At 39.6% G+C, this 26,580-nt stretch overlaps 1 long non-coding RNA gene across 9 annotated transcripts in view; it reads left to right on the top strand.

Annotated features, from left to right (window-relative positions):
* The window catches only part of LOC107311182, a 269,152-nt gene that overhangs the window by 72,599 nt on the left and 169,973 nt on the right, over positions 1 to 26,580 (top strand). For 8 of the 9 annotated variants that reach the window (XR_004306536.1, XR_004306534.1, XR_004306538.1 and 5 more), the window contains 5 exons: positions 1,832 to 1,992; positions 9,411 to 9,656; positions 12,920 to 13,005; positions 15,149 to 15,305; positions 23,454 to 24,993. This is a non-coding gene — a long non-coding RNA (uncharacterized LOC107311182). Of the gene's footprint in view, positions 1 to 1,831; positions 1,993 to 9,086; positions 9,325 to 9,410; positions 9,657 to 12,919; positions 13,006 to 15,148; positions 15,306 to 23,453; positions 24,994 to 26,580 lie in introns of those variants that run through there. The other variant, XR_004306540.1, reaches the window with a different exon arrangement.

The raw sequence follows: 26,580 nt of genomic DNA, 5'->3' as shown, positions 1-26,580 counted from the left end.
ATCTGTGGTTGGGCTCATGGAGCTCCCTGCCTGTTGTACAGGAAGATGGAAGATTTCTGGTTATTAGGATGAGGAAGTACATAAAGGGTTTTCCTGGTACATGTGCAATATGCAAGTTGAACAAAAAAAAATCTGCTTTTTCTGCTATTTGTAGTAGAGGAGTGTGCAGTCTGCAAATGACGTGGAGCAGTGTTGAGTGAAAGCAAGGGCTTTTCTGCTGTTGTAATGATGGCCATTTGGGTGGTGCTGGAGGACAGTATGCTTCTTACACCTGTCTGTGCCTGCTCACTTAAATTTCTTCAGCATGGGATGTAAGACCGCGGCACACCTAGCTTGTTTCCAGCCCAGCTCCTAGTGGGATTCTCATCCAGCTACTGTTTTAGCTGACCATCCTGCAGATTCTTTGAGAGAACTGTGGGCATTTCCATGGTGTTAGCTGGCTCCTCTAAGGTCCAGCCTTTCAGCTCCTCTGCTAAGTGAGATCATGGAGTAATCTGGTCTGTGTGGAGAAAACAATGACAAAACGCAAGGAGTATTTATTTTGAAAGCTTCTCTCACGAGTTTGTTTTGTCTTTCTATCTAAAAACATTGCTTCACAACCAAGATAACATTAAAACACACTGGAGAAAACCTAGTCCAATATGATGGAATGGCTACAATGTGTGGCAAGAGCCACTCCATACAGTTACAGGAGGAAGGGTGTGCTATTCAGACAAACAGCACAGAGAAATGGGATCAAATACACATTTGTAATAAATTTCCACTTTCCAATTCTCTTGGTCATTTCTGATTCTAAAGAGGATCACTGAGGTGTTATCTAGACATGAGTTACACATCTTGTTGAAGAGAGTAGATATGCTGTTATACCTTTCAAATGCAATCAGAAACCACTTCTGTAGAGCTATATTGGCAGAGCTTGGGGAAGTTAGGAGACATGCTGGCCAGTTCTGTACACTAACTGGCCTGTTCTCCTGCTTCGCAGCAGTGTTGTGATACCTGTGTGACCAGAAGCTCAATCTGTCTTTAACATCCTGCTTTTTGCTTTTTTCTTTCTTCCTCCTTAAAACCTTCCATTTGGGGGATTGGTTTTTTTTGAGTCAATTCTGCATTTCCAGTTTGTGGTGTATTTCCTTAGTCAATTTCCAGTTGATGTTCCAGCTACTGCTAATCTCTTTGTTGGTCTGAGCTGTCTCATTGACTGGTCATTGCCACTTAGCAACAGAATCCTAGTTCTCTTTGAGCAGCTTGGTGTCTTGTGGCTATCACTGAACCCTGTAAGATGATGAAAGATACAAGCCAGTCCCTTGTATAACTATCACGTTAAATGGCCTGCAATAGGAAAAGAATGAAGCAAACTGAAACGATTTTTAAAAGTTAATAGATAGTAAAAACAATGAATTTTCTTCCCAAAGTACTCTCTAAGATTTGTTTGTTTATTAGAAGTCCTTCCAAAAGAAACTTGAAAGGTATTCATTTATTATTTCCAATTTATGAAAGAAGTTGTTAAATACCCAAGTATTACATAGGATTAAATTCTCATCATTTTTTTTTTTTTTAAGTTCTCATGACAATGGTGCACAAGGACTGTTATTATTACTATTATTTTCCTTCTTTCTCTCCTTCCTTTTCCTGTCATAGACAGTGAAAACAGATTAATCTAACAGCTTTTAGATTGTGGTCTGTGGACCAGAGCTGGCTTATAAGACTTTATTTCAGTGTTTTTTTGTTCAAGAACTTACATTTCCTTTTACTTGTAGCCATGCTTTTTGATTTTCTGAATGAGTACACGTAAGTAGAGAATACTAATCAAATCTATCCTTTCTGTGTCCAGCTTAAAATTCATGTTAAAACAAAAATGACAACAGAACTGCAGAGGTAACAACTCCACTGAAACATGGAGTCACCCGAGGAAGATAGAAGTGGCAATAGCCTGGAAAATAAATCTGGGACATCATGCTTTGGACATCCAGTAAAGATGAGGAAGCAGTACAGGTAAAGCATAACAGGGTATTGGCTCTGACTGTATGAATTTTGATCTCAGTGGAACTGTTTTGGCTTAGTGTTCAAATCACAAGTTCTGGTTCACGGCAGGGGCTAACAAACCAAGTAATGAACAATTATGATTGAAGTAGATAAGTGAGAGCTACATGATCTTAGCTGCTGCAACACACTGAGTTTTTTGTTTCCATATTGTGTGTCATGGTTTTAGTCTTTTAATGCTTCATTTTTGTGTAGTTTGGAGGTGGTTGTGTACGTGACTAGATTCACTCCCTACTGGGATATAGGCCAAGATTTTCAAAGTGATTGTTTATTTTGAGTGCCTCTATTTTTTTAAAGGTCCCAAACTGACAAGTTTTAGAGAAGGCTTTAAAGAAGGGCAGGACACAAATCTAAGTCATCTTGGTTCTCTGTGATGCGTCAATACAGGAATTAAAAATGAAAGTAAAAAAGCATGTAGTCAAAATCCTTGTCCCCTTTCCAGAGTTTCAGTGTCTGACCTCTGGCTTGCTGAACTGTGACCAGCAGGTTTGGGCACAGCAATACTGGAGCTCAGAGCATGTACCCTGCTGCAGAGCCAGCAGCCCCAGCTCTGTGCTTCTGCTGTTCCCTTCTCACTGCTCCAGGACTTTATCTATAGAGTTTTCATCATGGTCTTAAGATGGTGGCGAGATGAGGGCTCACTGCACCCTACGGGGAGTAGAAGCAACAGATACATAACCTGTACTATAAAAAGTACATAACCAGTGCGTTCCGTCTTTCTGGAGCTGACAAAGGCAAAAGGACAGGCTTTTAAATGGTACCATGAGCACAGGTACTGCTAGGGTATTTGTCCTAGTCTCACCTTTCCCCTCACATTCCTGTTTGCTGATACAGAGCAAGACTATTTGTGTTGCAGAATATAGTTCATTTGAAAGAAATACTGGTGCTGAATTTAACAACAACAACAAAAAGATCTTGGAAGCATGCCTATAGGTTCTAGTTTTTTGAATGCCTATTTTTAGGACCAGAGGTCAGCTGACATAATTCCTTTAAAAATGCACGTTGGATTCAAGGGAAGAAAATAATGAAGTGTAAGCTGTGAAGGCTTAATTGTTAAAAGTGCAACAATAGTTTACAAACAGTCTGCAAATCCTGATCTCACAGCTGGAGGAAGGGATACTTATTAATAGTTACAAGGAGCAGGAGGACTGTGCCTGAAACAGGCAGCAGGCAATATAAAAGGAAGCCTTGTAACACAAAACCGTTGCCAAAACACCCTTACTGAACAATTCATGGCAGAGCTAGCATCGCAGGAGCACCATGATATTTCAGCATGAACGTGATGCAATCAGCAGGCTTCAGTATTTTATAATCTGATCTGTCCCCTGAACACACTGGGGATTAATACCTGTTATGCTGGGAGATGGCAGGGGGTTGTTTCTGTGCAGATTTCATGCAACCCTAATTCCTGCACTCCTGTCTCGCTCCAAATTAGGAGTGAGGCAAAGGTTCTTTTGATATGTTATGCCCGGCGTGAGATTAAGAAGAAGAACATTCAAATGTTGATCCGACCAGTTTATTGGAAATAATAGACAATTGAGGGGATGGGGAAGGGAGAGCGAAGAATATCAAAATTAGGGTGATGGGGAAGGGAAAGTAGGCGATAGAAAAAGGTAGAAAAGAGCAAGAATTACGTTAAAGCGGGGAATAGTCACCTCCTGGATGCAGCAGCGTCCCGTAGCACGTTGTTAACGTTGGTCCGGGGCAAAATAAGCGTAGGGGAGAGCAGCAGCGGAGTAGCAGGCCACAGATCGATGAAACGCAGAGAAGATGGTCAGAGTAGCGAGGTCTCAGGAAGTGGAGTCTCGGGCAGCGAGGTCCCTCGGAGCAGAGTCTCGAGCAGCAATCCCAGAAGAGAGAATAGGCAGCAGTAGGACAACGGTGGAGGAATCTGAGGTCAGATACCTAGATGCCCACCAAGGTTCTTCAGCATGCAGGCGCTCGTGTAGAGAGGCATCTGATGACAGAAAACCTCCTTGTTTCCGTAGTGAGGCATCTGGTGTCAGAAAACCTACCCAGATTCGGGGTTTGTCCGTGCCCTTTTTATCCTTCTTTCCAGCCTTCGAGACATTTCGGGACGGCTGGGGTCAGAGTCCTGTGATTTTCCTCAGAGATGTCAATCTTCCTTGAGATGAGCCAACACGAGAGAAAGACCACTTAAGGGCCATCAGTCCTCAGAGATGGCCATCTTCCTTGAGATAGGCCTACACAAAAGACCACTTAAGGGCCATTGATCAGTATCTTATCTCCCTTTCGTAGCTCCCGGTCTCGTCCATCTCCTAAACAAAGGGATTTCTCGAACCTTGGTTCCCGTGTGTCTCAGACAAAGGCAGTCCTGGAACCTTGGCCAGGACTTGCCTGAACTTGTCCATGTCAGCAAACTTTGAGACAGTAATGTAAAAAGCATGGCCTCTTACAACTCCACACACCAATTTAAGCACAACTCTATCTGTTGTGAGTACAGGGGATGATTGCATGGGAGGTAAAGGTCTGGAGCACAAGTCTTATAAGAAGAAACTGAGGAAACTGGAATTGTTCAGTCTAGAGAAGAGGAGACTCAGAGGAGTCTCTACAACTGCCTGAAAGAAGGCTGTAGTGAGGTCTCTCCCATGTAACAGTGATAGGATGAGAGGGAATGGCCTTAAGTTTCAACAGGGAAGGTTCGGGTTAGGTATTGAGAAACATTTCTTCTGATTTCTGATGATTGGACTAGATGATGTTAGACGTCTTTTCCAGCCTTAATGATTCTATAATTCTATATAACAGGGGATCCCTCCTTGTTGCTCCATCTCCCAACATAGTTGTGTCCAATGTTCAGCAGTAACCAGTGGTTTATGGCAGATTCAGACTAAGATGTCTCTTAAAAGAAGTCCTTAGGTAACTGCAACCAACAAGCATGAGAATCTGGGAAAGCCTTGGGACCCGCAGAAGTGCTTCAATGCTGGGGAAGTTTTGATTTCATTTTGAAGAAAATCCATAAAATTGCTTTAGTGCTGAATCCCCTTCTTGTGCTGCACTAGCTCTGTGTGAGATCTGGCATTGTTCTCCTCTATTTAGTAATAAGAACTCTGCTGGAAAGGAGAGAGGAAATCTAAACAAAAATCACAGCCTCATTTCTTTTTTTTTTTTTTGTTCTTTTTGTTCTTTTAAATTTCATGCAGATTTAATCCAGGTTGCCTGTGCCAGTCATAATCTCTCCTTTCAGGTCTGTCCTTTCCATGTGGGTCGATGGCAACTCAATGCCTGATGCATCAAATCCAGAAACTTGCTGAGGCTGCCAGTGTGCAGATGACACTTATTTTGACTGTGATAGCATGTACTCTCAGGCTCAGTCTTTGCTGCAGGCATGATATCTGTGAGGCTCTGCTATAGGGGTTGTGCTGATAAAAAGCATGTTTGCCTTCTCCTCAGTTTTAACCATCTTATCAGGTGGGTTTGTTTGTTTGCTGTTTTTGTTTTCTTAAGGAGGATGTTTTCCTTTTCCACACACACCCTTTAATTAATGAGGTAAATATTTCCTTGCAGCTTTTCCAGTTCATGACTGGTTTGTCCATCATTATTGCCCTCTCTGGGCAGCACTGGTAAACAGGAGTGTCATGCAAAATGTGAGGACAGGCAAGTTGCTCTGTTGTTCAGATCTATTTTGGGCTTTACAAGCTGTTAGCTAGTGGGATTTTGTCTCCTGGATTCTTAACTTTTCCTGCACTATGCAGGAGAAATGTTAAAGGGGTTACTCTTTTACATCCTCCATAGGAACTCACCAGTTCTAGTCAAATAAAGGGAATGATTGTAAATGCAACCATTAATAATTTCCAGGTTAATAATCTGTTGTAATGGACTTTGTAGAAAATGATCAGAAGGAAAAGCAAGGACAAATGTTCTTTGTTGCAACCCACAATAAGATGTATACCCATGGTTTTCTTATCTAAGCCAAACTGGCATGTGGTAGAAAGAGGGAGAAACCTGCTCCTCATCCTGTCCATTATGTATTTATTTTTTCTGTTGGTGCAGTAATATGGGCTCCTTCTGCTCAGATGTGCTCTTGGAAAGAAAGAACTCCCTTACTTTCTTTCCTCCCACTCATTAAAGCCAAATCGTTGTTTAATTCTGCATTTCAGGTACTTCATAATCAGATATGTCCCTCAGAATTTCCAGTTTGGTCCCAAGGAAGACCTTCTAGATTTCTAGATGATTGAAAATTGGTATTAGAAATGCTGCTAATAGTGCATATGATTCACAGAAAATGTCACTTACAATGGAGGAAATATTCAGACTTCTTTGTTCTTTTTGCTCTGTTTGGACTTTGAGCATCCATTACCATTATATCTCAGATGAAATGCTTCCCTTCAGGACTTCCTCCTTATTTATTACACTGTCTTAAGGGATGATAGTGAATGAGGTTGAAATTGTGGCCCAACTTTTGGGAATTCTCTTGCTTCTATGGGAGAGTTGTAGTGATGCTGTGCTTCTTGAAACAGCAAGTCTGCTACTTCCAGTGGTTGAGGCACGTTCCAAGCATATAGAGGTCCAGGTCCCTTTTCTGAAGGCTTTGAAATTAAATTTATCTCTCTTCCTTTCCTTTACTGGCATTTTTACTTCATTTTAGGCATTGGTTTCTTTCATGTATCTTTTTGTCATTAGTTACTAAAAAATACAACTGGTTTGGGTTATTCGCCTTAATACCTTAACAGACATCCTGTGATAATTGCCCTTCTCCTTCTGTGAAGCCAGGCTATGATTATTGAAAAGTTGCAAGATGTTTGTTTAATACGCTATCATTTTCTTCAGATTACCTCTTCTCCACCTCAGCACATGCAACTTGTACAGCTTCCTCAGGCTTTGGTTTCTTTAGATGTTCTTCAGAATAGGAAATAAGTTTTCTCCTGACTTGGACTATGAATCCTTTGGAATGAAACCAAAATAGTTTGTCTGTATTTAGCTGGTTGTGCCACAGTTGATTTTAAAAGATTTGATTTTTTTTTTTTGGTCTAGTTTTTTAGATCAGCGGATTAATTTTGATTTCCAATCTACAGCAGTATCACAAAATTATAAGGTTGCAGCTCAGTCTGACCCTATCGCAAGAGAAACAGTAATTACATGGAGTATAGTGGGGTTTTATGAATCATAGTGATTCATGTAAAATATATCTGAAATTAGGGTCTATGAGTGCAACTACCGACTCTCCCGAGTTCTACAGTAACAGATGACAGAAAAACCCAATGATTCAGTTACTGATTCCAAAACCATGAATGAACATGATCACACACATACGTGACTATATATATGACGCATATAGGTGCATTTGTGCTATTCTGTACATGTTCTATGTCCTGTACTGATATGCATGCCATATATTGCACATCTATATACTTACCTATGTAACATACAATAGAAATTAGACACAAAAGTGCCTTACATAATTTGTGCTCTGAGTTTCAAGATTTATACCATATGAATGTCCAGTGTGATTATTTAAGTTTCACTATTCCCTTGCTGTACTACTACGAGGTAGCTGCTCTAGGAATCCCTCTGATCTTTCCCAATCCAGACATGCCATTCGTAACCTTTCCAAAACGTGATGTCAATGAAACTGCAGCTGGTTAAAGGGCTACGCAGGGCAAAAAGTTGTATTAGTGGCTAATAAAGGCTAATTCTTTTGCAAGCAAAATTAGCTCGCTTCACTAGCTTGTTATGACTTGAAGTGTCTGGTCATTGAACTATGCATCTGGCTCATTTGTTGATCTCAAAGACATCGCACCCTGACTGACAGCTGTAGCGGACTGGAAGAAAATAGCCCAAATGAGTAAGAACAAAAGGACTTCAGTTTGTGTGACTTTGGGACAGTAGCAATCCATGCAAATAGCCTTAATAAGCAGAAGAGAAGAACCTGGCAAAGAATGTGTGTGATATGGATCCTGGCTCAGGGCAGTAATTTTTCTTAAATGACTGGTTCCTAATGCTCAGCTTTCTTGCCAGCAGATGCTGCCTCCCAATCCCAGCATACATAGCTACTGAGGAGACACAAATGTCCAGTAGCTGATTACAACAATCCCAAATAATCTCAAAGGGACTAATTTTGAGCAAGTCTCAGAAATTCTTGTGGTTCTGTGTAGTGATTCAAGCTGCACCAGAGTAGCCTAAGCTCTGTGGATGTGTATTTATTTTTAACTTGTGTTATTTTGGGGTAAACACCACATCAGAGTGTTTTTATTATCAAGTTCCTGTTCCTTCACGATGCATCTGTACAGATTCTAAACCCCTTCATGAAAAAGGATGATTTCCTTTTTTTTTATCTTTTCTTTTCTTACTTTCTTAATCTCAGTTTGGTTTATCCAGAGCTGTTGTCCCTGACTTCCTTTAAACTGCCCTGCATCAAAGATCTTTTAGAGTCTTCTTTACATCCTTTCTTTCCTTTGCACATACTTAGAAGAGTCTGTGTATACACAAACACAAGTGCATGTCCATGCATGTCTTAATCCATTTCTGCTTCAGTCCTGCAGCCTTCTGCCTGGTCAGATTGAACAAGAGCTCATGGGAAAGGTTAGTGCTAGGAAGCAGCAAAGCACGTGTTCCTGGTGTACTTTGTGTGCTTCAGAAAGGTTTTAATGCCTTCTCTATTTGTGAAAAAATTGTTCAAACTTCCCAGCTCACAGATAATACCACACAGACAAATGTTCATTAAGATCAGGACTGATTACCTTTTCACTGTGGTATTGTTTTTGCAGGTGATTTGAGACTCTGTGTAAATACAGGTCATTGGGAAGGAAAGGTTGGTGATGCTGCCTTTTGTGCTGTTAAACCCTCAACTGTTGTTTCTGGATTACAAGTTTATAGAGACCATATGGAAATACTGCTTTATCTTCTTAAGCAAATTCTAGGTCTCAAACTTCTCTTCATTATCAAACACTACTTGAGCTAAAAGGAGATGGACTGATGAATGAGTTTGGCTTCATCATAGTATCATAGTATCATAGTCTGGTGTGGGTAGAAGGGACCTTAGAGATCATCGAGTCCAACCCCCCGGTATTTGAGCCTCCTGTGTAGCAGAGCGGCACTTCTACCACTTGCACCACAGGGGGGATTCGAACCCAGGGCCTCCTCCGCGTTGTGTTGCAACGTGGCATTGCTACCACTTGTGCCACCGGGGCTTCTGCCATGTGCGTAGGACACTTCTTTCTTTGGACTGTGTAAAGTGCTGCCACTGACATTCTGGCAGAGGCTGGAACAAGAAAAGGCAATCTCTCCCCAGAGGAGACCTGTAGGGTCGAACTCATCAGCCCCCAGGTAAGAGAAACCTACTCACCTATAAACACAATGGTTGCAATTGGGCCTTTGCATCTGCATTGTTTTGTTCTCTGTTCAATTTTTAGGATCGTGCCATGGTTGGGCACAGCCTTGATGCCCTGTGAGAGGCTAAGACATGAATGAGAGAGATATGAATGCTCTTTGCTTACTGAGGATTTCAGGAAACTGTACAAGATGGAACTCCCTGGATTTTCTCACACCAGAAGAGACTTATCTTGCAGAGAGAGAAGAATGTGAAGTCTCTGATCCAGCCCTAGACAAAGAGCTATTCTTAAGTAACGTGTGGAGAGGAGCTGAACGTATGGTGTTTGGTAAGCACTTTGCATGTTTAAATGATAATGAGAATTATAGAAGAGAGATCTTGTGGCAACCCATTGGGTAGAAACAAGAGCTGGAGCTAATGGATCTTGAACAAAACAAGACAAGCAGTAAAGCATTTGATAAGTTTCTATCCAGTTTACAGTAGAAGCTGGTGCTGCAAAACACCACTTGTTTACAGTTACAGTGGCAGAAGTGCATCAACACTGTGACCACACTGAGGCTGCAGATAGCAATCACATCTGCTCTGATATCAGGTATGAAAGGATCAGTGCCTGTTTTACTGAAAAGGCTGGTAGAGAACTTCTGAAGATTTTTTAACCTAAGACGTCAGAGTAGTCTGTTTCTTGTTGGATCAGGTGTAAAAGAAATAGTAGAACAATGTTGGTTGTTGCCTGTTCCTGATGCTGCTCCTGCTAGCTTTTACCATTTATCCTTCCCCTCAGTTTGTGTCCTGTAATACAACAAATCTTAGTTTTGAGTCCAGTATGGAGTGTTGTAGATTGCAATCCTTTAAATCTTTTTCTTGTTACGGTCTATACTGTAGCCAGTGTTACTACCTTTCCCTTTCCTTTTTCTGCTGAAGGAATTCAGCTCTATATAAATATTCTTGATTTAGATCTGCTATTACTGCTACACTTCACTCTTTTTGGTTCTTCCTCAGTACCTCCTTATCAAAGGCCATGCTCAGACCTTTCTTTCTTGTACAGTATCCCTGCTTTGTCCTGCTGTAAATCTGCATCTGAACTGTTTGTCACTGACTTTTCTGTCTTCGGAAACTGTTTTGGTGCAATAAAAACAAACAATCCCCAAACAACAAGCCACTGTGCTACATCAACAGCAACAGTGTAGTTGCCCCACTGCTGAGCTCATAAAACCAACAATACTGAAGCACTCCTAGTTTTGTGCTTTGGACTTCTCTGAGCTGATTTCCTGATTTGTCCTATCAGCATTGATTTACTCTGTGCTATCAGAGCAACTGCTCTGCTGGTGAGAGTTACAGCAACTAGATTTCCATTTTTCCCTAGCATAGTCAAAGCAACAATGACGAGTCCCTTTCTCTGCATTTCCTTGGCATGCTTCCCAGAAAGACGTGTACTTGATTATAATTTGCTCTCTGCGGTCAGCAGCAATAGCCCAGCTTTTTGTATTTCAGCAATGTCTACATAACTCTGTTTTTAAATCTTCACCTGTTCTCCTACAGAATGAGGTTACAGTTGGGTTTGAGTATATGCAGCATCAATGATTGCACTTACTGTACATGCAGTTAATTTCCCTTTTATTTGCTGCTTCATCTGTCTGTTTTGACTTAAAAAGAGGGGAAAAAAAAAAAAAAAAAACAAAAAACAAAACACCAAGAAACTTCTACCACTTTCTTTTGGAAAAGTAGCATCACTTTCTGGGGAAATCTTTCACTTCTTTCTTGCCTGCACAGCTAGTGTGTCACATTAAAGCTGTTACTGAGTCTTAGGTAGAGAAACAGTTGTCTGTCAAACTGCTTCAAAAGAAACCACAAAATGAGCAGGTCATAAATCCAGAAGCAGCACAAGAGTGGGAACACAAGACCTGCAATATGTAATGTGACTCTTTCAATCCAACCTTCCTATTGCCACCCTGGTGCTAAATATACTGCCGGTGTCCTTGCAAGAAACCAAATGCACTGAGACGGGAAAGGCAGCGGGCAGCATTAGTTTAGGGACTGATTCATTTCTGTAAATTTCCTTGATAATACACTAAGAAGAGAGTAGCCAAATTCTCCAACTTGTGAATTTGCGACTATGGTGGTGAGGTTTCATAAATGTCAGATCATCTTAATCAAATGCCTAATTTTTAATCAACCATTTTTTTAAAAGACCTTTTTCTTTTTTTGTTAAAAATTGCCTTATTTATTTATTTATTTATTTATCCCAGATAATTATCTTGCTCTCCAGGAACTCCTATTTTAGATTAAGATAAGTGAAATCCACGTTTACAGTTCATGAATAAGTGTTTTAAGGTAGGAAGATTATTTCAAAGAGTTTAGCTTGCCTGTAGCATTTGTATTAGATAAGTGATAAGTCAACTCTATGTTGTATTGCATTTTACACAGCATGCAGATAACCAGCCTAGTGAGTCCTGGAATGATGCAGATAACCAATCTAGTGAGTCCTGGAATGAAGCTTTCCCTACTGTTGGTGAGGTGGTGGTTTGAACTTTCTAACTTCAGGAGTTGTGAGGAAAAAAAATTATTGAAAAACACATATTTAGGTTAACTTGAAATTAATTTTAAATACCCATGTGAATTCTTTTTGTATGTATATAAAATTAGTAGGTGAACTTTGAAGTGAAGCATAATCAACAGCTTTTCTGGATTTCATGTCTTTCACTCATCACTATTTTGTCTATTTCGATTAATAGTTACGCTTTGTTGTTTCCAAACTGATTTTTTTAGGAAGATGTGTAATTTTTATGATTTCCTAGTTTGTACCCTTAGCGCTACAGATGCAGAACAGGAAGGCCATCCAGGATTGTGATCAGCACCTCTTAAGAATTTTTAGCTTCCTGTGCACTGATGACAGAGACTCGTTTTGAACTTTCACATCTAACTCTCCCTTGCTTTGAACTTGGAACAAATTCCCTCAAATGCTTGGTACAGTTTTGAAGCACACTTTTCATGATCTCTCTCTCTTATCTTGCTGTTCAACAAATAGTTCATGTCTCTTCTTTCAGCTTTTTTTTTTCCCCCACAGAATTTTCTAGTTACTCCATTGGTAAATGAAGTATTTAATGGCTTCTAAATATTATATGTTGGATACAAGTTGCTTGTGAAATTGGTTAGATTTTATTAATGTGACTTGTTTTAGTGTTTTGAACATATGTTAAGTTTCACTAATAGTTTATATATACATAGCATATTTATTTTTATATAAATATAAATTTATATTTATGTATATAGTTTTTATAAAAGACTTATAGCCCCATCCCAATGCATGTGGATTCCTTGTGTCTGAATCTGATGCCAATCCCAGGGCAAGGACCTGCAAGTGATGCCATGCTGTGTGTCACAGCTTGCATGTGGGAGCACTCATGTCTAGTTGTGCCTCAGTGTGCCCCATCCTCTCCTGGACCACAGAGTCAAGGCACAGTGAAAGGACCATGGTGACCAGTGGAACATCCTTCTCCCTTGCCACTGCAGGGGGCAAGACTTTTGTTTGTGAAACCAGAGAGGCTCTATGAAGTTTAAACCATTCATCTTTTTGCTGATTTTCCATTCTAGACCCTACAATGAAATTACTGCTAGATGAATCCAGAGAATTGCCGTGTGATTTTGAATTAGAGCATCTCCATCTACAAAGCTGAGAGGTAAAGGTGAAATTATTTTGAGATATTGAGATGGAAAGAACCATGATTATTACCACTGTACAGCATTTTGTTAATGTCAGAGAGGGACATGCTATGGTCTTGCATTCAGAAAGAATCAAATACTGTGAAACCAGTGGGAGTGTAACAATAGCATGAGGAATGCTGGTAAAATACCAGCATGACATGGCTTGAATTAGAAATATTGTATATTTGCCACATGTTAGGAACCACTAACTCCAGTGGCTACTGTAACTGATTAAGAATTGTATAGGAATCTGCTTTCAATATCTGTGCTTTAAAAATATCTTGGAATGTAACACTGGAAAAGAAAATACATTTACTCAAGTCTGCCCCTCAACACCATTTTATCAGTGCTTGATTTCTGGTTTTGTTCTTTTTTCTTTTTTTAATTATTATTTTTACTGTAGTCTTCATTTAATTTTTTTTTTCTTTTTTTTCTTTTTCTTTTTTTTTTTTTTTTTNTTTTTTTTTTTTTTTTTTTTTTTTTTTTTTTTTTTTTTTTTCCAAAGAGCTGACATTATCAGAGATCACGTGCTGTAGATCAGCTGATAAAACATTCAGGGTTTTGTTTTGTTTTGTTTTACATCTCCTAGGTCTGTACTTGAAGTGCATTGAGAGCTTAAACTCAGCCTGAGTAAGGCTTAATGAATGTTTTGAAGTATTATCTTCTACTTAGTATTAAGGAAATTAATACTGCAGTGCCAAAAGTATAATCATGGTAACTTTTATTTGGTGGGAACTTGACCAGCCTTAACTCACTGATATTGTCATTTCTGCCCTGTGAGTTTGAAAGGTCAAAGAGAAAACTCCTGTACCAGAGAAAAGAGCAGGATAGCAACAGTTCTGTGAATACAAGTTATATCCCTGACACAGATTTCTTCTGTGGTGTAGAACAAATTTATTTCCCATATGTTTTAGCTTACTTACCAGCTATATAAAAACTCTGAGGTGTATATGTTTGCAAAATACTCTAAAGCAGCAAGGTGAAAGCTTAATAATCCTTTACAGTGTTGTTGGTGAGGCCTCAATCTCCCTCTGCAGTTGTATGTAGTTTTACCATAGACTTAAATGGTTCAGAATTAGGTTTAGACCAAGTCCTGATAAAATCCTTGCTATAAAGAGCTTGGTAATTTAAAGCATTGTTGTCAGTAATTGCTTTCACTTGAGTCAGTGGCTTCAAGTATGCGTTCATATTAATTAGTTTTCTAGTCTTCCTTATGCTTTCAAATCAGGACTTGATTCTTCTTAAATGTGATACAGAAGTAGGAGCATGCGCTCTTCAGCCCAAGAGCATGAGGTGTCTTGTTACTTTGCTTGCTGTCCTAATGCTCTTGCAAACATTTAATGCAATAATTATTTTGAAGTGGCATTCCTCTGTACTGTACATCATTGTGAATGGTGCCGTCAGATAGCAGGCCTATCTACCTCCATCAAAGAATGCTGTTGCAGAATCTGATAATGAATTAGGTATGTGGCACTCTACAGAAAGCCAGTAGAAGATGTGAGCGTAACTGCAAATATGGCAATTCTAGTAAGGCAGAACTTTACCCCTTGTCAGACTGAGTCTAATTGTTCTTCTACCTGGAAGCAATGCCACCAAATGGTTTTTAGAGTGCACAACATTTCTAAATAAGTAGTGTCACTCAGTAGTGAATTAGGAGCTTGGTTGTGAGTTCAGTAAAGTTACTTAGGATGTCAGAGCTGCAAAAGACAAAACAAAATGTAAATGATCACATGGTAACTAGAAACACATATGCCATGTTTGTAGTGTGAGAATTATTTGGCAAATGAGATTAACATCTGCATGGGAGACAATGCGGAAAGGCTCTCGTTAGTCATGTGAGCATGTCTGATGTAGATGAGATGTGTCGAGCAGCTTGAGCAAACACAACAAGTGATCATCCTGTTAATAGAAAAGACTCCCAGAGTCATATCATCGTGATTCACCTTTTTGTGTATGTTTGTGCATCCTGTTGTCTGCTCCCTGGAGCTGCAGTGACCAACTAGAGTACTTCTAGCCATCTGCTCAAAGACATAAATAGGAGTCCAGTAAAACTGTTGGAGTGGTAAGGTGCTTACTTCTTTTTTTATTTGATGGTGATTTTATGAAATTTTAACTCAGGCTCCACTGAAAGACAAAGGCATTTAATGATGTCAGTAGGATTTATCCAGAAAAGATGTACAGGATCCAGTGTTGCACCTTGGATCATGCCTGAGTACCTTGGGAAAGAACACACAAAACTGCTCACACTGGGGAAAAGACAACAACTTGATACCAGGTAAGAAATGTGCAGAAGAAAGACAGGACATAGCTTGTTGCACCCTTCTCTTCTTTAGGACACCTCCTTCCTCCCAGGATCCTCAGCCATGGATAGCTGTTGAATGACACTGCTTTGCATGGCAAGGCTAACATAATCTTCTGTAGTTTTGCAATGTAAAACTTGTCCCCAAAATTCTTCTGCCAGTTTCCAGACCCTTCTTTAGCTTTCCAAAATGTCTTCTTTTCAGTAGCTTTTCATCATGCTAATTCATAGACCACTTCTCCTTTTGTCACGTTGTCTTTATTCCCTCTAAAATAAATCTCTCCTTCCCTGGCCTTACTTAACTGCCTTGTAGTGCTTACAGAGAGACTATCCTCTGAATTCAATGGCATTAATACCTACTGACCTACTGTTTCATTTCTTGAGAATCATGAGATTTAGTCTGACTGTGGACTCAATTAAGAGTACTTTTATTTTTGCAGCATTGAAATTTTTCAGCTCTAGGAGCTCATGTTTTCTGTGTGAGTCTACAGAATCATCTAGTCTAACATTTATACAACATAACCCATGGAAATAAACATAATAAGCAGAGAAAATGTCAGTTACTTGTGGTCATTTATGGTCATCAGCTGAAATATACTGTAAACTAGTTTTAGATATTTTGTTTAAAAAGCTGTTAAATCTTAAATCTTTAACAGTGTCAGAACATTGAGAGCAAGCTTGCAAAGTAAGACCTACAGTATGATGTCAAGAGAATTAATCATGTTAATTCCAGGAAATTTAAAGTGACACCTCTCTTTGTCCACAATAGAAAGGAAACTAAAAAGAGGCAACATTTGATTATACTCATTAGTTAACAACAAAGAAAAAAAGAAAGAAAAGTGGCCCTAAGCATTGTGAGAGGAAAATTAGGATTATATATCAGGGAACTACTAGCCAAGGAAAGCAGCTGCCAACTGAAGCTTTGGAATCAGCAGCACTGAAGATATTCAGGGCTAGGCTAGACGTCCATCTTTCAAAATGGAATAAAGAAATCAGTCCAAACACAATGCAGGGATAATCCAACAGAGTGCCCTGCCAAATTTCTACCCCAAACAGGGTATGATTTAGTTGGAATGGAAAAGGAAGGGATTTCAGCTTGCTAAATCTTTCACTGTTTTAATCTTAAAAGCACAGATTCCTCTTATTTTCTTCCTTTTCTTCCTTTTTTTTTTTTTTTTTTAAGCAGAACTTAGTAACTTTTTATTTTTTACATTAGGACTGTATAGGCTTTGCTGTGGTTTCCAGACACATTAACCATAGCTTAGACTGTTGTTACATTTTATGCATATATATATACACACACATATAATAAAAAAATAGGTCTTAGAATGAAAAATTGTCTTTTCGTAGTTTTCTGGACATTGTCAAATCACTCATACTAAGCCTGAGGAAAAACTGTCAGAAGGATATTTATTTGTTAAAGGTATGTAGGATAGTAAGACTGGAGGGCTAGGATGGTTATAATGGTATGGTTAGGTGTTTAGCCTATGTCACAAGTTCAAATAGAGGCCAAGAGGGATAGTCATCATTCATTATTACTGAGTTATTGTTGAAGTGGGTGGTGTCCTACTCCTAGTGGTCAGGTAGGCAGCAGTACAGATTTCAATACTGAAGTGATCTGACGGGCTAACAGTCATCATCAAGAGCTGGGGTCCAGTTTTTTAGGAGTGTCTATCCCTTTAATGCACAAGTAGTTGCCTGCTGCAATTTTAGAGAGTTTGAAGGTGCTCACCTGAGGCTGCAGTTAAGTGGAATTCACATACCTAAGATCTTTACAGTAGCTAAGTAGGTATTTGTCTGGAGCATCGGGCACCTTTAAAATTACAGCCTAGAATCCTCAGGACATTTTCAATGAAACCGATTCACCACTTTTCAATGCAACCTTAATAAGCCTCTTATTTCCTCATTGTTTAACACAGCACATACTGTGAATGAAGACGGATGACAGTTTATTTGTTTTCAAGTATACTTCAATTACACTGCTGCAAGCAGAATCTCCTTTCACAGCTATGTCTTCCAGTGCAGGAGTCATATGAGAGATAACAGACTAGTACAGAGATGGAACAGATAACAGTTTTAAAGAGTCTGTTTCAGACAAAGAATTAGCTTTTAAATAACAGAATAGATGTTCAGATTGAGTACCAATTTTCTGCAGAAATGTAACACAGAATTTAACCACTGTAACCACAGTACTGTTTGTACCTTGCATTTCCTTATTTATACTGTAAACATTAGTGCTATCTTCTAAGAAATGCCAGAATAGATCAAGACTCTTTGCAAAAGTAAGCCTGCCATGTTGTCACCGTGATATGAAGACATGTCACATGGTGGGAGGGAAGTATGAATATCTGCTATCTGATGTATACGATTGAAAAGGGAAAACACAAAATGAAATCATCAAGCCACATTAGCCAAAGTGAACAGATAAGAGGGGGTATAACACTGGAACTGTAAACAATCAAGTCAAGATTACAATTCTATGTAGAACAATGTGTGCCTTTAGATGTGGAAACGAAAATGTTAACACTAGTGGCTTATCATTGGAAATGTCCAAAATGCTGCAAGGATGGGCCTGTGATAGTTATGTGTATAACCCTCCCTCCCCTACTTTTTTTTCATACTGTTTGAGATTGTTCTCTAAGTAACTCAGACAGGAAAATGAAGCTCAACTGCCCTCCATTCAGACTCATGCCCCCTATTTGCTCTCTGCACCCTTGCCCTGCTTCCTCCACTGTGCCATCAGTGCTTTGTATCACCAGTAGTGAGCTCCAACTCTCCCTTCTGCTTCCTACCCAGATTGGATTCTAGCACTCTTCAAAGCCACAGCATGAAACGAGTCACATACATGTGCTGCTCATAGCCTCCGTCTTCCTCCTGTTGGTGAAACCACATGCGCTCAACATTGTAAATAAGGGTGTCAGATAAAATGCAAGAAATTTTCAGTGTGGCAGAGGCTCAATTTCCCTTGTTTTTTCCCCCTCTACCACCAACAGAGGAAACCACAATGACAGGAAAAGCAGAGTGTTTCTTCCCAAGGACACTCATTGCTGTAGGTCAGTAGCTCACATTTACCCAGATTTTGCTTTCTGTGTTGATAGACATTGAGCTTTGCAAAATACGAAGCCTACTTGGACAAAGTCACCTGAGTAGGACATTTTGGTGGAGAAAACAGTCAAGTTGGATACCACATAATGGGAGCTCTTGCCTCATTCAGGCAGGGCTGCTGAGCCAGCTTGCAATGAGAATGTGCATATTGTGCTGTTTTTACTTGCTACTGGTCTAGAATTGACCTGTTTTGTTTTGTTGTTTTTTTTTTTTTTTGTTTTTGTTTTTTTGCACACATGTACACACCTCTCAACAAGATTTTGGGAGGGTTCTCTGAAACTGATGGTTTTCTCAGAAGACTTTGCCTGTGGTGAGCACACTTCATTACCCATGTCGTGCCACTTCATAACTTCTTGTTAACTTTTTATGTTTTACCCGCTATTCCAGTGCAGTACTTTTTATTCCCTGGTTTTCAGCCACCACCCTTGTCCAGTTTTCACTCTTTCTAGCTTGCGTGTAGACACCATCTGGCATTACCCCCAGGGTTTCCTAGACAAGGGCAATCTAGTTAGCCTTGTGAAATTCAAACCCCAGGCAAAACAAAAACTGTATAAAACACCACAAGATACTTTTTCTCACTTCTGTATGAGGAGCAACTACATTACCCAGGGCAACTGTAAGAACAGAAATTTCATCTCAAAACGAGTTATCCTCTCAACCAACCTATTCTTTTCCCCAAAGTTTTCCTTTCAGTTTAATGGAGTTACTACAACTCTTTTCCAGTCAAGTGAAAGTTTGACCAGCTTGTGTGTAATTATAGGGTTTCAGAGTAGAATATCGTGTAAGGAACTGTCTGTAACAATGCCTGAAATAAAGTAGATTGAGAACAGATTTAGTAAAGAAATTAGGAAGTCATTCCAGCTCTCTTTTCTTTTCTAAATAACATATTGCAAATAAAATCTCTGAGGCAAGATTCTGGACAAAGACATTCTTTTGAAAAGAGACCACAAGATTCCTGGTTTTCTTAATGGATAAAACAGAAAAAATTGGTCTCAGTCTGGGACACTCAAAATGCTGATCCTTTTGAACAATGTGGACAAGTACAGAATATTGTCCAATGTATTCATCCTTGAGGAGAAATAAACTAAATTTGTGTGCTCTGCTTGTCTCATAGGAGTTGAAAAAGCGTCCCTCCCTTTCTTTTTTATGTCTGCATGTTTCCAGAGTTTCCAAAGGAATTCACTTGGGCAAAGCATTTTGAGTAGTATATCTGATTTTCTCTGAGAAATGATGATCTAGTTGCACAGTTGTGATGTTTGGGGCCAGAGATTCTATTATTTATGGCTTTGAGAATCTGAAGTCAGTATGGAGCTCTGTACCTACACTGGTGTAATTCCCTATTGCTGGCCTCAGAGTGAAGGTGAATTCTCCACAACAAAGTAGGCTTCTGAGCTATAAATACTTGTGACTTTTCAAGTTTGTTGTAGTTTGCTCTCTCTTCTGACTTCACACTTACTTTACTCTTGTGTGTTTTCACAGGAATTCATATTGCAGTCTTGCTCTGACAGCATAGGGGCAGGGAAATGATGAAATTAATTTTCCATTGCTATACACCATGGAAAGTGTAAAGTGTAACTGTCCGCTTTCTTAGTTTGGCAGTCACAAGTGTGTGAAAAGAAGGTATATGCAGCAATATTTGGGGAACATTTATATAGGACATCAATTTTCAGCCTTGTTATATGTCCTGTGACAGGCAACATATACTGTGGCTTGTTCTCAATTTGATTGAGAGTGCGTGACATTTAGACGATCCTATAAGATGCAGGTGACATATCTGTCACCTTTTGCTTTGCAGTGATCCTCAGTGAAAGCCACAATTTCATTTTGTTTTCATGAGCCTGCCTTGATGGCATATGTAGGTTTATATTTTGCCAAGATCAGAAGAGCAGAAGTAGACAGGCTAATGTTAGCAGGGGTGGCAGTCTCTGAAATTAATTGCACAGCTAGAATTTTGCAGCCTGGAACTGAGTTTTTGTTGCTCTGTAAACTTTCTTCTAAAATGGCCCCCTGTTCTATAGTGTTCAGAGAAATATCTATCTGGTTGAAATTGTTGCTGCAGTCAAAAGACACAGTTATCAACAGTCTCAGAATGGTTAACTTTCTTTAAAGAGCGTGAGATGTAAATCAGCAATCTCTGCTTTTAATCAGAGTAGATGCATGGATTCCTTTTCAGTACTAGTGAAGGAGTTTGGAGCTGGAGACCACAGCGTGTTTGAAGTAATTTTGATGTCCCTTTTGCACATTCCCCAGGTATCTAAGATGTGGCTAATCATAATAGCAGGTGTTGTCTGTTTCTCTCAGCATGTGGCATGAAAATAGTGTGGCCACAGAGCTATGCATTATTTACATGGTGTCAACATGTCAGCAAGTGGGATGGCAGAGAGCCAGGTTAAATCACTTCAGATTTTAAGCACAGGACACCAAATAATAACACTGTGTCACACTCGAGGACACAGAAATCTGGCAAATCAGCAGTAGAACAGTGTGCCAAGTTCATTTGAATGGGATTTTTTTTTTCTTCCTCCCACTGAATGATGAAGGAATAAAAATTGAGAGCCAAGAAAACTATAAAATACCTCCCCCCCCTCCCAAGTAGAAAAATGTATTCAGAAAAGGGCACTCTTTGATTGCTTAATATGAAGATGTATGGATCTCTGCCCTTCATCTAGAGGTGTCTGCTTCTGAGAATGCACAACCACACTGTGGTGCGTCTGTCAGCCCTTTGTTTCTGTAAGTGGTAATTCTATTTGATCTTTTTACTTTCTTCCATTAGCTTTTGGTAGAAGCTAGTGCAACAGGTCCACAATCAACCAATGGGCCCTATAAATGTTTTTGAAAGAGGCATTCACATTATTTAGAATGGGTGCTTTAAGGGTTTGAGGCTTCCCAAAGGAATGGAGCACATTTAGGAAGGTTGTTCTCAGCCATTACTACTTTTGCAGCAGCTCTGATATACATATCACCCCTACGACTTGTTCACCTTATCAGCTTGCAGAAAGCTAACTCAGCATAAGTAAAAAATGGATGGTTTTCTATTGGTTTAGTAATCCAACCAGGCTCACTGAAGGGCCACATGAAAGTCAGAGAGGATGAAATGGAGGCAATAGGCCTGCATGCCAGAGAAGGGAGGATGTGGGGAAAAGTGAATGCAGCAGGGCTGCTGGCTGAATTCAGCCATACTGTGAAACCTCATCCTAGAATGCTTAATGAACAAGGAGGGGCTGATGGAAGGTTAAAGGAAGCATCCAAAATACTGGGATTCATTTGCCTCATCACCATAATACCCTTTTTATGAAACTAGAGATGTTTATTCTCATAAAAAAAACTTCTGCTTTTCTAATTTTAAAGGACAATGCAACTATTGGAATCCATGCACAGTTCTTTCAAGTTAAATGCTTAGTTCAACATTTCACTTCCATTTCCTGGTAGAAAAAGTTTTTTATGAAAGCAACTTTAACCTTTCAAAAGGGTTCATTTACTGTTACGTTTGGTATCAACTTTCCAAAAATTGCAGTCTGCATTTGGCATGTTATGGTTTCTGGTTTTAATATTGGTTTAGAAAAAAAAGAGTCATGTGCCATAAGTCAGAAATAAAATATTGCACCAGAATTCTCTCTATATGTGAATTCACCCCGTGAGCAAATGGTTTAAAGTAAGTCTGATCACTTACTTAAAGCCAAGACTTGGGCTCAATCTAACCATGAACCAGCTGGTAACAAATAACACATTCAACTCTCAGCCACATGAAACTGTCAGGTTGCCTTTTTATAGACAACTACAGCCCTAAAGCTCCTGAAGCACGAAGGAATATCGTACAGACTTGGAAAGTGTTGAACACCTACCATATGCACATAAAGAAGGGTAATAAAGATAAAAGGCCTGAACTGAGCTTTAATTCCTAAATTTCTGCTTTTGATTTATCAGCTACTTCTGCATTGCCATAATGTTCTTTGGCCTAAAATTAGGTAGAAGATGCTTGATCAAGTCAGTCAAATTTGGGCTTCCCGCTGTGAGTGTGACAGATGATAAATATAAAGTACTGGAAGTACTTTCTTTCTTTCTTTTCAGCATTTTTTGTGCATTTGTTTCTGAAGTGCTGACTCTGGTAACAGTGCACTGCAGTGGACAGTTCCTGGCTGTCTGTTCCTGCTGGGATGGTGCTGCTGACATGGTGAGAAGGATGCTAAGTTAGAAGAGTTGCGTCAGGATGGCTCTGAATTTGAGATAGTGCTGACACGGTTGGGTGCAGTATCATAAAAAAAATGGCTGAGACACTCTGAGGACCTTTACAGCACCTCTGCACAATGTTGCAGTGTGCTGTGTGGCCATCCCAGCTGCTGAGTTAGTCTAGGAGTCTCTGCGCTATGTTGCAGCGTTTGGAGATATTCTGGGAATTACAGTTCAGCAGGACTTCTGCCATCACTAAGCACCTCTTGCAGAAATTTAGTGCCTTCAGACAGGCCTGGCCATGAGTGAGACAATAGAGTCTAATCCTGAGTGCTGCTGAGCCTCAGTTTCTAATAAAGGACTCAGAACTTGTAAGGGTAAAGCTTCAAAGTGAATACAGATTTACAGGGGGAGGGCAGAAAAGAGGGTTGTAGCCCACCCATTAAGTCCACCTGGTCTTAATATATGATAGCAGTCAGTCTTTGCGCGACACACTCTTTCCATATCCTTACATCGTTACAGGGAGTGAGATCTCCAAGAACTGGGTTGGCAGTGTACTTGCCAAAGTTGGGTACACTACAGAGCCTATGTCTTTCAGTCATACATAATAGTTTTATCACCCCCTGAACTGCAGCAGCTAAATCTGACAGTGATGGTGAAGCAGATCCTTAGAAAAATAACATTTCTGACATTTAGTAACAATAATCTTTTCTGATGATGAATGCATGTCCAATGCTTTGAAGATGTAAAAATCTGCAAAAATGCAAATTATTATTTTATCTGGAAATGTGTTTTGTGGTATCCCAAAAAGTACTCTCATTTTTTATTCTTTTTTTTTTCATGTGTTTGCAGGAGTTCTCATGATTTTTCAGCCATGAGTCCATCTGGGAATAATTTCACTGTGAGAAGAAGGCTTCCATTCTATCAAGAAAAAAGGCTGCATGGAAATCACGGAAAGCTACAGAAGAAATTATCAGTCATTGTTTAAAAGCATTGTGGCCTGTGAAGATGGAAACCAGAATGGGAATTTGCCTCCAAATTTTATAAGCTTCTAGAAACTAAAATGATGAGAAACAAATGCAAAAAGTTCACAAAAGTACTAGTTACTTAAAAAAAGAATTAAAAATTCTTAAGGCCTTATTGTTTTATGATGAATAAATCTGACTAGAAGGACCCAGAAGGCCATCGTTTAAACAGGTAGAGATATTCCTAGTATGTTTAGGTTGCCACCTAGATTAGTCTTATACTTCTCAGTTGCTAACAATGAAGTTATCAGCCACTGGAACAAATTATTAAGAGGAACAGTTAGCTTACCATTTCTTGAAGTCTTCAAACTGAGAGTGAATGGTATGTTTTAGCAAACAATGGAGACACAGCTGGGTGAAATTATATGGTTGTACTAGAGAGCAGGAAACATGAGATGTTCTATGTGGTCCTTTCTAGCCTTAAGAGCTATAGATCTATAATTTCACAAATACCATTACAAAGAATTCCTTAGAAGTAGTGATGACCATAGCAATAATCTGAATCCGTCTCTTGATTTGGGGTAGATTATTCTAAAGAACTTTGAAAAATTACAGGCTACAGTACTTTTTCTATGTGGTACTGTCACTACAGGGTCGTGTAACTAGCATAAAGGGGGCACTTTGTAATTTTACAGTATTAGAAATCCGTTTTTGTGGACTAAAGAGACCCTTCTTCTCTCCAAAAGAGCTCATTGTACTTCAGTTCATGAATGAGTGTATAAACAAGTAAGCATGTGTGCTGCTTTCCTGTGTGATGCATTTCTCTTACTAAAATGTGTTAGATTCACTTAGTGAAATTAAAAAATATCCACAGAGGAAATTAGAAGATATCACTCATTAACACAGGCTATTTCTAAGCTAAACTAATTTTTTACTTGTAGGGTGACCTGAGACACTGCTTAAAAGAGAACCCTTTGCCATAGCCAGTCTTCCATTGGAGGACAGCTAAATCATTGTTTTCCATATTTCCAACAACTTTTGTCATTTATCAAGTAGAAAGGGGTAGGTTAGAAATTAATTTTATTAGTTCACTGAGCCTCTTTTCTTTACATCTGTCTGGGAGAATAATTCACCGTTGCTGAGGAACTGGTTGTGTTGATGGGACAAAATCTGATGCCTTCAAGAAAGGATTATAAATTAACCTTCTTTAAAACGTCTATTTGACTTTTATAACTGGTGAAGAGTGCTGGATTTTTATTTTCTAAATGGCAATACTTGTACATGGTTGCAGTCTACTGGAGACAAGTGCTTTTTGTGATCTGTCTGAATGGATAACCTGTTTTGCTGAGTAGAAACTAATGCACAAGCTACCTTGCAGCCAGTGACTGAGGAGACCTCTATAGCTAAACAGAAGCACCAAGGTTTGGGTAAGTTCTGCACAAATACTGCCAATGTATTCTAGTGGAAGTTTCTATGTGAGAAAAGAATTACAAATCAAGTTATTCAGAGCTCTGAAAAGCGAGGCTGATTCATAAGTACTGAGTAAGGTTAAATGGGGAAGTTAACAAATAAGCAAGAAGAGATTTTTTTTTCCTTTCTAATGCTAAGAAAGGCTGTTTATTAGTTTGTTCCTTTCACCCTCCCAGCTGAGAATTATTGTATAAGGTCTACCAATTCAGAAAGCAAATGTTAGCTTATATATGATCAGAGTATTGACAATTACAACAGCTTTAAAGAAAAGTTGTATAATCTACTACATTTCTACAGGCATTGTACAGCTTTAGTGTTTCAAGACAATGGCAGAATCGACAGACCCTCATGTCCCTGCCTAACCACTCAGCAGGGCTCCCACACTTGGCCTCAGTGCCCCAACTCAGCCCATGTCCTGTCAGCCACTACCCCAGTGAAGCTGCAGCAGTGTCAGGCTTCAGCTCCTTGCAGCTCTGCTCAGCCATGGCACCCACTAAGCCAGATCAGCTCCTGGCTTGCCTTTATGGGGAGGTGCTTGGGGCTGGGCTTGCCCCAGTTCTGTGCTTCTGGTTGGAGTGGTGGGACATGGGACAGCCCCTGGATGGTGAGCGCCAATCTCAACAGACCCTAGGGAGCCTGATGTAGAGTTATGCGGTAAGTCCCTGTCACCTAAATTGTTTGAAGTTGTTGCTGTGTCCAGATATAGCAGACAGTCATATTTCTAAAAGTATTTGTGAGGCAATATTGGCTTCCAGAAGGAAAGGTCTCCTCATGGTAGAGATGCTGTGCTTCAGAAAAAAAGAGCAACACTCCTGATGAAAACAAATGCTGGGATCTGCCTATTACCTGACTTTCATTGTGGTATGTTCCCTGAGTTGGATGATACTGTGATGTGCTGTATCACAAAAATGCAGGTGAATCAGAAAGGAAATTTTCAGTCATCAGCTTTTTAAATTAAGTGCAGTCTTTCTGCCCTGAAAATAATCCTCATTTCATGCTTAGCTGGGAAATAGCAGAGATCTCCTAACACAGATGTTGCCTTTATATAATAGCTTATATCACAACTCTTCCATCACAAACAGTGAAGGTCATGGGAGGATGCCTGATTTTACTGGGACTTAAAATCATAAAATCACTGAGATTGGAGAAGACCTCTATGATCATCCAATCCAACCATCCACCTACCACCAATGTTGCCCACTAAACCCTGTTCCTAAGTACCACATTTCTACATTTCTTGAACACTTCCAGGAACAGTGACTCCACCTCTCCCCTGGGCAGCCTGTTCCAGCACAGTACTTACAGAACACTCCCATCTGAAGTTCAGATTGTATTAAGGATACACTTAAATATATTTATATATGAATAGGTAACTCTATAGCTTTCTTCTTTTTAAATGAAAAGTTTAGAAACCATAGCAAATGGGTCTAAAGTCTATCTGGAAAGTGATCAGCTCTGTCTCTGGAAACAAGACAAGCTCTTTGCTAGACAGAGGAGGGGAAGTAGATACTCTCCATTTCAGTGTGTCTGTATATACACCACAT

The sequence above is a fragment of the Coturnix japonica genome, chromosome 3 (assembly GCF_001577835.2).
Source record: "Coturnix japonica isolate 7356 chromosome 3, Coturnix japonica 2.1, whole genome shotgun sequence".
NCBI classification, from domain to species: domain Eukaryota; kingdom Metazoa; phylum Chordata; class Aves; order Galliformes; family Phasianidae; genus Coturnix; species Coturnix japonica.
Note: the sequence above shows the minus strand (reverse complement) of the source record. Positions and strands in the feature narration are given on the sequence as shown.